General features: G+C 39.6%; 1 long non-coding RNA gene across 1 annotated transcript; it reads right to left on the bottom strand.

Annotated features, from left to right (window-relative positions):
- Nucleotides 1-6,784: 6,784 nt before the first annotated feature.
- Nucleotides 6,785-8,076, bottom strand: LOC133708215 (uncharacterized). The gene is made up of 5 exons (XR_009845667.1): nucleotides 8,045-8,076; nucleotides 7,895-7,948; nucleotides 7,742-7,807; nucleotides 7,264-7,552; nucleotides 6,785-7,011 (listed from the first exon to the last, which is right to left on the bottom strand). It is a non-coding gene; the product is annotated as an uncharacterized LOC133708215 (long non-coding RNA).
- Nucleotides 8,077-8,997: the final 921 nt, after the last annotated feature.

Here is an 8,997-nt window from a genome sequence, read left to right as displayed (position 1 = left end):
GTGTTCGTATCTCCCCCTAACGACGGGAAGACTGTCTCATCAAAGTGACATCCGCAAATCTAGCGGTAAGGAGATCGCCTAGCAAGGGCATTAAGTGGCGGACGATTGTTGGAGTCTCAAATCCAACTGAGTTGCTCATTCGTTTGTAAGGACCCATTATAGAGCGTTGTGGCGGCGCAATTGGCACATAAATGGCTCACTCAAATGTGCGTAAGTACAAAATACTTGTACCCAGTCACTAGCTGTAACGCAGAGAGACATTGAGTGGCGGTAGGTCGTAGACGAATTAGCATAGCTGCATGCGATATTGCATCACCCCAGGCGGATATTGGTGCGCATTACCAATGTCCGGACTACCATCGTAGTCGTTTCCGCGAGACCATTTGGGTGTGCTCATGGGAATATGATGTCCAACATCAGTCCCAAATGCAATAACTATCGAAAGTCTTTGATGTAAACTCACTAGCATAGTCAAATCCAATTGACTGAATAGGATGATTCGGGGAGTGAGCCCGTTGTCATATGATGTGTGTTAGGAGTGTTTCATAAGCAGCATTACAAGTGGACAATGGCACAACACGTGACAAGGGTGTTTGCATATCAACCAACATCATGAGATATTTAAACGTCCGCAAGTTGGTGGAATCAGTCCACAGAATCCCTACGGATTCTATGTAAGAACATAATGAATATTTTCATATCCTTTGCATAGGACGGTCTCAGTCCTAATTTTCCTAAGGAAGTGGCTTTGTAAAATGAGCGAGAGGCCTTAGAAGCAACCAAGGAGAGTTTTGGTTGGGCCTGAGCGTTTGAAACGCATATTGAAGCAAAGTTTGTGACTACATCACCCATCATGGTGTCATGACCATGGGAAGTGGCATCCATGGCGTTATAACCATGGGGATTGACATCCATGGCGTCATGGCCATGGGTAGCGCCAAATATGGCGTTGTCACAAGGGACTTGGGCGGCCATATGGCGCTCCAAGACAGCTGCAGCGCCAGATGCTGCAATTGTTGCGGTCTTGCTAAGTCCAGGAATCAATTTTTGATTCTTGCTTCATTTCGCTCGAGGGTGTCCATGTGAAGTCTTTAGTAGACAGATCACCATATCATGACCAGGGTGACTTATCATGTCGAGACAAAGCCAATATGTGTCTAAATCCAAGAGATCTTCTCTCATAACTTTATTGGATTTAATAGCTCAAATAGTGACATAGAGTCCACTAGAGAGACACATAAACTTCTCTAAGATGCGCCTTCGTTTGCAATCATTAGAGGCATTGCAAAGGAACTCATTTATGTTCTCTACATGCGTTTTCGCATGGAATCCGTTGGCTATCCATAGGTGCGAGTTGCCCTATGAGCGTAGAGAGTTTCTGTGACATTAATCAAGGTGCCATTTGGCAAAGAGAACTTGGGCTATTCCATGTCCTTGAATTAACACTGATGGCCCAGCCATCGTAGTCACAAAGTAACATGCTCATGAATCAAAATGGAGTCATAATGAAAAGAACTCAAAATTTTATTCATAAGCCAACGGAGTACATCATTGTCTCTTAACCATTAGGAGAATCTAATCCGAATGCTTAGCTAATGCAAAACAATGGTAGTCGTCTAACTTCTTTCGGTAATTCCAACGCAAATGTGACCAGGTGAGTAGGGAGATGTCGGTGGAGCAAAGCTCGCTTAACTACCACTTATCTCAAAACCTTCCTAGACATCACATTTACATTGAGTACGCCTACTTTGAACAAAGACTAAACCATAGGCATCTACTACAAAAATAATATGGCAATTGCCTACATCTCTTGGAAAATAAAGACTTAAACAGAATTGGCGATCTATTGATCCCAGCCAGATTCGTAGTCTTCAACCCTTCACTCTAGATCATCTTCTTGATCTTCTTGTTCTACATAGTGAGCTTCTCTTGTTTCACAATATGTTTTGTAGGCGGTGACAATTTCTTCACGAGCTCTACAAATGTGTGCCCAATGATCAGACACTCCACATTGAGAACATACATCTCTTTTCTCAAACTCTATTGATTGAGGCGCTTTGAAAGCGTCATTAGGATGGCTCTTAGTGTTGGTGGAGCCACCAACATGGCCAGAGGCGTTGCCTCCCTCTCTCTTTCCACGTTGACCTCTTCGGTTCCGTGTTCGCCTATTTTGGCGATTACCTTCCCAAGTAGAGCGATTATATGGACCAGAAAGTCCAGAAGTATCCCAAATGTTAGGGTTTTGCTCTTGGCGCCTTCTCTTAGGGGCACGACTATAATTGGATTCCGGAATATGCTCTATTTCCACGGATCTCGAATTATAGTTCTTCACAAGGATGTTGTCATGCTTTTCAGCGACATTCATAGCTCCAATGAGTTCATGAAACCTTGTGATTCGTCTTGCATTAACATCGATTCGATAGTTCTTAGCAACCATCAATGCAGAGACGGGGAAAGTGGAGAGAGTCTTCTCAATCAACATCGCATGTGTGATCTCTTTACCACAGAATTCCATTAAGGATTTAATGCGAAGTACTTCCGAGTTGTAGTCAAGAATTGACTTGAAATCATAGGAGCGGAGGCTATGCCATCTCACTTCTAGGTCAGGAAGCAAGGAAGGAGTCACAGACGTTGCCAAATCTTTCTTCGAGTGAGGCCCACAGCCTTCTGGGGTCTTCTTCATTCATACACCCGTACTGGAGCGAATCATCCATATGAGGAGTCATTAGGATGATGGCTTTCGCCTTATTTGCCTCTAAGGCTGCTCTATTTGCTTCCAAAGCTTGAGCTTGCTCAACAGTTAGCACGTCCTGGCTAGGCTCGAGAATCGTATCCAGGATTCCATCGGCCTTAAGATGCTGGCGGACATCACGAACCCACCTGTGATATTCAGAGCCAGTTGTTCCCAATGGAGCAAAGTCCAATTTGTTCAGGTTACTCATCCTGAAAGAGAACAAGAAATTAGGGTTAGTTTCGGAGCGAAATAGGCTACCACGAAAACATATAAAATTTCTGAGCGTAATCGCTTCCAAGAAATTAGGAATTTCCGAGTGTAGTCGCTTCTAAGAAATTCGATTCCAAGAGGGATTGGATTAGATCGAAATAATGATGCAAGTGGTCGATCATAAATTCTCTACAAACTCTAAGTTTGGAGGACTCTACAAGCTCCAAGCTTGGAGTGAGCACGAACCCCCACAGTTCGGCTTAATTCGGTCTCCCCTATGAAGAAGAAAGGGGGGTAGAAGAGGGGAGGTTGCAAGTCCCCGAGAAAAGAAGAAAAGAATGAAAAACTTCAAAAACAGGAACTTTTAGAAAAGTTTACCTCTTAGGATTGCAGAACACATATGGTCCTTGTCGTAGGATTGGAGACGAGCTTCAGTCCTAGTGCAAGTATGCAGACTTGTAGGATTGCAGCGTGGTAGCGAAGACGCGAGGGTCGCGGAATCGCGAGGGCACGAGGTCGCGGTGTCGCCGGGGTCGTGGTATCGTGGGCGTGTCGCGGGGTTGCGAATGTGGACTGTGTCGCAGGGTCGCGGTGTTGCGAATGTGGACTGTGTCGCAGGGTCGCGGTGTTGCGAGAATGCAGGGCCGCGAGGATGCTGCAGGGATGCCGCGAGGTCGCTGCAGGGATGCCGCGAGGTCGCTGCAGGGATGCCGCGAGGTCGCTGCAGGGATGCCGCGATGCCGTGAGGATGCTGCAGGGATGTCGCTAGGGCAGGCGAGCGCGCGAGGGCAGAAGGCAAGCAGGGCTTGCGGGCGCTGCATGGGCAGCGAGGCTAACCTGGTAGGGTTAGCGTTGAGTTGCGACGCGGGGGCTGCGGGGGCAGTAGTAGCGCAGGCAAGGCTAATCCGGTGGAGCTTGATCAATTTCTGGGGTTTTGGTTTCTAAAGCTAGGGTTAGGGCTCGTGCTGATAACATGTTGTAGAGAAACTGAAATTGAGAGGAATTTGCTGTGTATTCTCATTGATAATAGGGGCCTCTTTATATAGAGGATTACAATGCATAGAATCTCAATCGTACAAGGAAAGTAATCGTACATTGAATAGGAATCTAGATCCTTCTAATTTAACCCAATTACCGCTAGGTCAAGTAACCTAGAGTTTGGGCCAAACACAAATAGAGATATCCTTCAACAAATATATATTTATTAAAAAGTTGATGTATGACAAACATCAACACACCTTAGACTGGGTAAAACTATGGTATGTTAACATTTCTCATACATCAACTATTTTTACCACTTTAAAGACTCATGTTACCACTTTGAGGACTAATATTACTATTTTGATGACTCATATGGTAAACTAAGAAAGTTTACCACTTTAAGAACTTATGTTACCACTTTGAGGACTAATATTACTATTTTGAGGACTCGTGTGCTAACTAAGAAAATTTACTACTTTAAGGACTCATGTTACAACTTTGAGGACTAATATTACTATTTTGAGGACTCATTTTACCACTTTTAAGGCAATTGTATGCATGTCATACGTTAACACATTGTAGAATTTTCCCCTTAGACTTACCCTCCCAATATTATAGCCAACTAATTACAAATACTATAAAGATATGAAAAAGAAGGACATGTTTGGGAGCACATTCACAAAGCGCTAAAAGCACTTTCAGAGGATGAAAACCTTATAGAAGAACTTCTAAACGCATACAGGCCCAAGATCACAACTGAACTTTCTTTATTTTGGCAAGGTGATTTTGTATTCAAATAGATCAAAGTTCGTTGACCTCTTTAGATTTATTTTTTATATGCGATTCCAAAGTCGAGTCCTCTTCACCAAGGCATATTACTATATAAGGGGTTAGCTACTCACTGCTTATATCCATCAAATGCTTTTAAAAATTACAATGAACTAAATATTAGAGTCAAACTAAGTAGAATTCATATAGGGTAAACTAAGCAGAACCTGGTAAGTAGAGTTCTTGGCATAGCCATTGGGGCCATCTCCACCTTTCATTGGATATGCTTCTCTGATTTTCTCTGCTGCCATCTCTCTCTTTCTCTCGACACAAGAAAAAAATTAATGGAGTTTACTGGTTGTCTTTTTAAAGGCAATGAAATATACTTCAGGCCAACAAGAAGACTGATTTGATAAATCCCACAGTAGCCGGGTACGTGGTATCAAAACTTGGTGGAGTGTGAGAATTGTCAAAATTGAGAACCGTGTATATGAATCCTTTTAAGAAAATGATTTCTTATGCAGACTGAAAGTATACCGGAGTTCTTATGCATGCAAAGATGAAAGCACAAAAAAATAAAGGGTACTAATTATATAACATTCTCGTGTCAAACATGGATTATGTTAAGTTGCTAGAATTTTGTAGAAACATGAAAAAATTAAGAAGTATGACTTACAGTTTCGTGCACACTCCTTGATCTCCTTGACGCTAATAGCCTTGTCTTCCCTACCTTTCAGAGGGTAAAGTAAACGTACTCTGCAGCAAATTAAGACACTTACAAAGAAAGAGCTAACAATGAACTACTTTTATATGACTTGTGTTTGCTGTTATAGATTTTTTATAATCCTCAACTTCAGATCACGTTTATCTCACTCTCTTTTAGACATTGTTATTACATAATTATGGAACTTAATTGATTATTACAAATTCGATCATCTGAAACTATAAAAAATAAAAAATAAAAAAATGAAAAGGATGATGAGTGTCATGCACTTCACCGAGTGCAAAACTGCAAACATATAAAACTCATATACATGCCTCTTGAAGGATCAGAATGCATGTGCCTGGGGATACATTCTATTTATTTTTTTGACAAGAAAGTCGAGATAAAAACTAAACTAACAAATATACAATACTCATGGAGAAAAAACAAGTTGTTTCAGATCTTATCTGTAAAATATCTGTATAATGTTCACTGGAGAATCCGCATGGATTGATTGTTTCAGATCTTATCTGATCTTATCTGTATAATATTCACTGGAGAATCCACAAGGAAATTATTGCTGACTAACAAGCTGCCTTAAACTATCAGGAAGCTTTACTAAACAATGCTAGCCAGCTGAACAAGCAGTTGGTCTAAACTCTTACTATGGCCCTTAGCTCAACAATGATGCATGAAGACTTCATTACGTATTGCTGACAGAAATTAACTATGGCTCTTTCTCTCCCCATGCATCAAAATGGTCATTGCAAACATTTTTATGCATAACATTGAACTCCTAAGCCACCTAAATTCATAGTCATTTGACAATTGGATAAATAAAACACACTACTACACAGAAATACATTAATGGCGTTTGAAAAACGTCATTAAATGTATTTCATGGCGTTTTTCAACGTCATCCCCAGACGCCGTAAATACCGGCGCCGTCTTTTCCTAAACAGATTGATGGCGTTTCTAAAACGCCATCAAATTTTATTGCATGGCGTTTTGAAAACGTCATCAAATGTATTCCATGGCGTTTTGAAAACGTCATCAAATGTATTCCATGACGTTTTCAAACCGTCATCAAATGTATTCCATGGCGTTTTGAAAACGCCATCAAATTTTATTCCATGGCATTTTTGAAACGCCATTAAATTTTATTCCATGGCGTTTTGGAAATGCCATAATTTATATTAATGGCGTTTGCTAAAATGTCACGAAAATGTTTAATGGCGTTTTTGAAAGTGTCATGAAATTTTTCTAAAGGTTTGTATCATCTTTTCATGGCATTTCAAAACGTCATAGAAACCATACTATAACGACGTTCACAAACGTCATCTAAACTTATGTAAATAAAAAAAAAAAAAATTCATATTTAATCTGGGCATAAACTATTATAAATAAACCATTAATAATAACAATGTTTCACTGTGAATTGTTCTCAAAAGTTACTGATTAATACATATACATATCTAACTCATGCTAGTTTGAGAGTTCTATCTCATATTCAAAATATGAAATATACCAAAAGAGAGGCCCAGCCTAGCCTTCATCAATGTTTATAGCTCCAGATATCCTCTTCTAATCCAAAATACTAACCACCTTCATGAAACTGTAGAGAGAAGCACTTTTATGAGTCAATCATAAAATGAAATCACATGCCTAGCTAATAATGATCAAGAAAAAGATGTCATTCTATCATATCCAACACAAATATAAATGTAGTTGCTGTTGGATCACTCATACATTGTAAGAAAAAGAGACATTCTTCCAGTTTGACAATCTGACCCAAAAAGAATAAATTTGCAGCAAACTTTAAACCCTTGAACTAAGACCACATGTATGGCAATGAGTGTTATTTTACCTCATGTTCCTTCATGAAACACAATGTACTTTATTGGCCAAGCAATTGTGCTTCCACGTGCATCGTCAAGGTTCGCAAATTCAGGCTCAGTGCGATAAAATTCTGCTCTAGGCACAAAAACATCTTCAATGGAAATCCTATAACAATCGGGGCCAAGTGTATACCCATGCACAGTTGATTTTGGATCTATAGCTGAGATTGAACCTCTTGCCACTACTTCATTGCTACCATCCCAATTTAGCAACTTGCACTTGTCATTAATTGAAGGCTTGGTGCTGTCTTGTCCCGACTACATAATATGAAACACATTTAGTTTATGAATCTTGTTTGCCACTACACTTTTAGTGTTGTTTCACATATATATTAATGAATATATGAATGAGAGCTGCATTGAGTAATTTCTAGTTCATCAAGACATTAACCTATTATTGTTAGAATAATGAAAACCTTTGATAGCAAACGTAATTACTCATAATACCTTTGGGGTTCCAGCAGCCTCTCGCTCAACCTCTCGATTTGCACTTGTATTATCATGTACTTTATTCTATGTAATCAATGGAATCTACATAAGCATTCTGATAATGGCCCTAAAACGTAAAAATAGAAAAGAAACATATACATGAATATATACCTTGGAAATTTCTGCTGCATGGTCCGCACTTACATCAACATCACCATTTGAGTTCTACATAAATAGTTGTTCATTAGCCATTTGGTTATTAAAAAAATGTAACATTATTTTGAGTAAATTTTTTAGCAAGTTTTCTGCCTAAAGAATTACCAAGTTTATCCCCAGCTTGGAAGCTATTAAATTGTCACGCCCCGGATTTTGAATGATAAATTCAAATCCGAAACCTGAATAATTACAATTACAAAAAAACCAAATCTCGAAACTTCGAGTTCATTATTACAATTCACTCTCACAATATATTATAAAGCTCAAATGAGCATAACACACCTCACAACTTACAATTGTTGTAAAACTCTAACAATTGCTCTAACCGCACGATCACCGTCCTGGTTCTCCTGTCCTGTAGGATTACCCGCTACACAATTTGAATAGTGTACCGGGAGTTGCAACAACACAAAACCCGGTAAGCTTTTTACAGCCAGTATGAGTAAACAAGAAAGAACTGTTGATTTATTAGATTTCAAGACTACCACAAACCCACGTTACTTTCTCACTCTCATATATATATATAGACACTTATGAGTTACTCTCAATTTAGCTCATAAGATCACTCACTCTCATATATACATATAGACACTTATGAGTTACTCTCAAATTCGCTCATAAGATTTCCCAACATTTGGTAGACAGACTCATATATATATATAGACCCTTATGAGTTACTCTCAATTTCCCTCATAAGGTTACCATATATATATTGACACTTATGAGTTACTCTCAATTTCACTCATAAGGTCACTCCACATTTGGCAGACAGACTAGAGCTCTAACTGAACGTAACCACTCGTCCGGCCACAGACGTGATTACGATTTAATACTATTAATAACCACCAGCCCGGTACGAGAGCGTGATTCACTAATAGATGCCATGGTCACCTCGTGACCTAGTGATCTCCACAGATCACAACAATTTATTGTTCCTCAACAATAAAACTCAACACCTCTCACAATATATTGTTTCTCAACAATAAACTCAATACCTCTCACAATATATTGTTTCTCAACAATAAACTCAACACAACTCCAACAATACATATTATTTC

Source organism: Rosa rugosa, chromosome 5, assembly GCF_958449725.1.
Source record: "Rosa rugosa chromosome 5, drRosRugo1.1, whole genome shotgun sequence".
Classification (NCBI taxonomy): domain Eukaryota; kingdom Viridiplantae; phylum Streptophyta; class Magnoliopsida; order Rosales; family Rosaceae; genus Rosa; species Rosa rugosa.
Note: the sequence above shows the minus strand (reverse complement) of the source record. Positions and strands in the feature narration are given on the sequence as shown.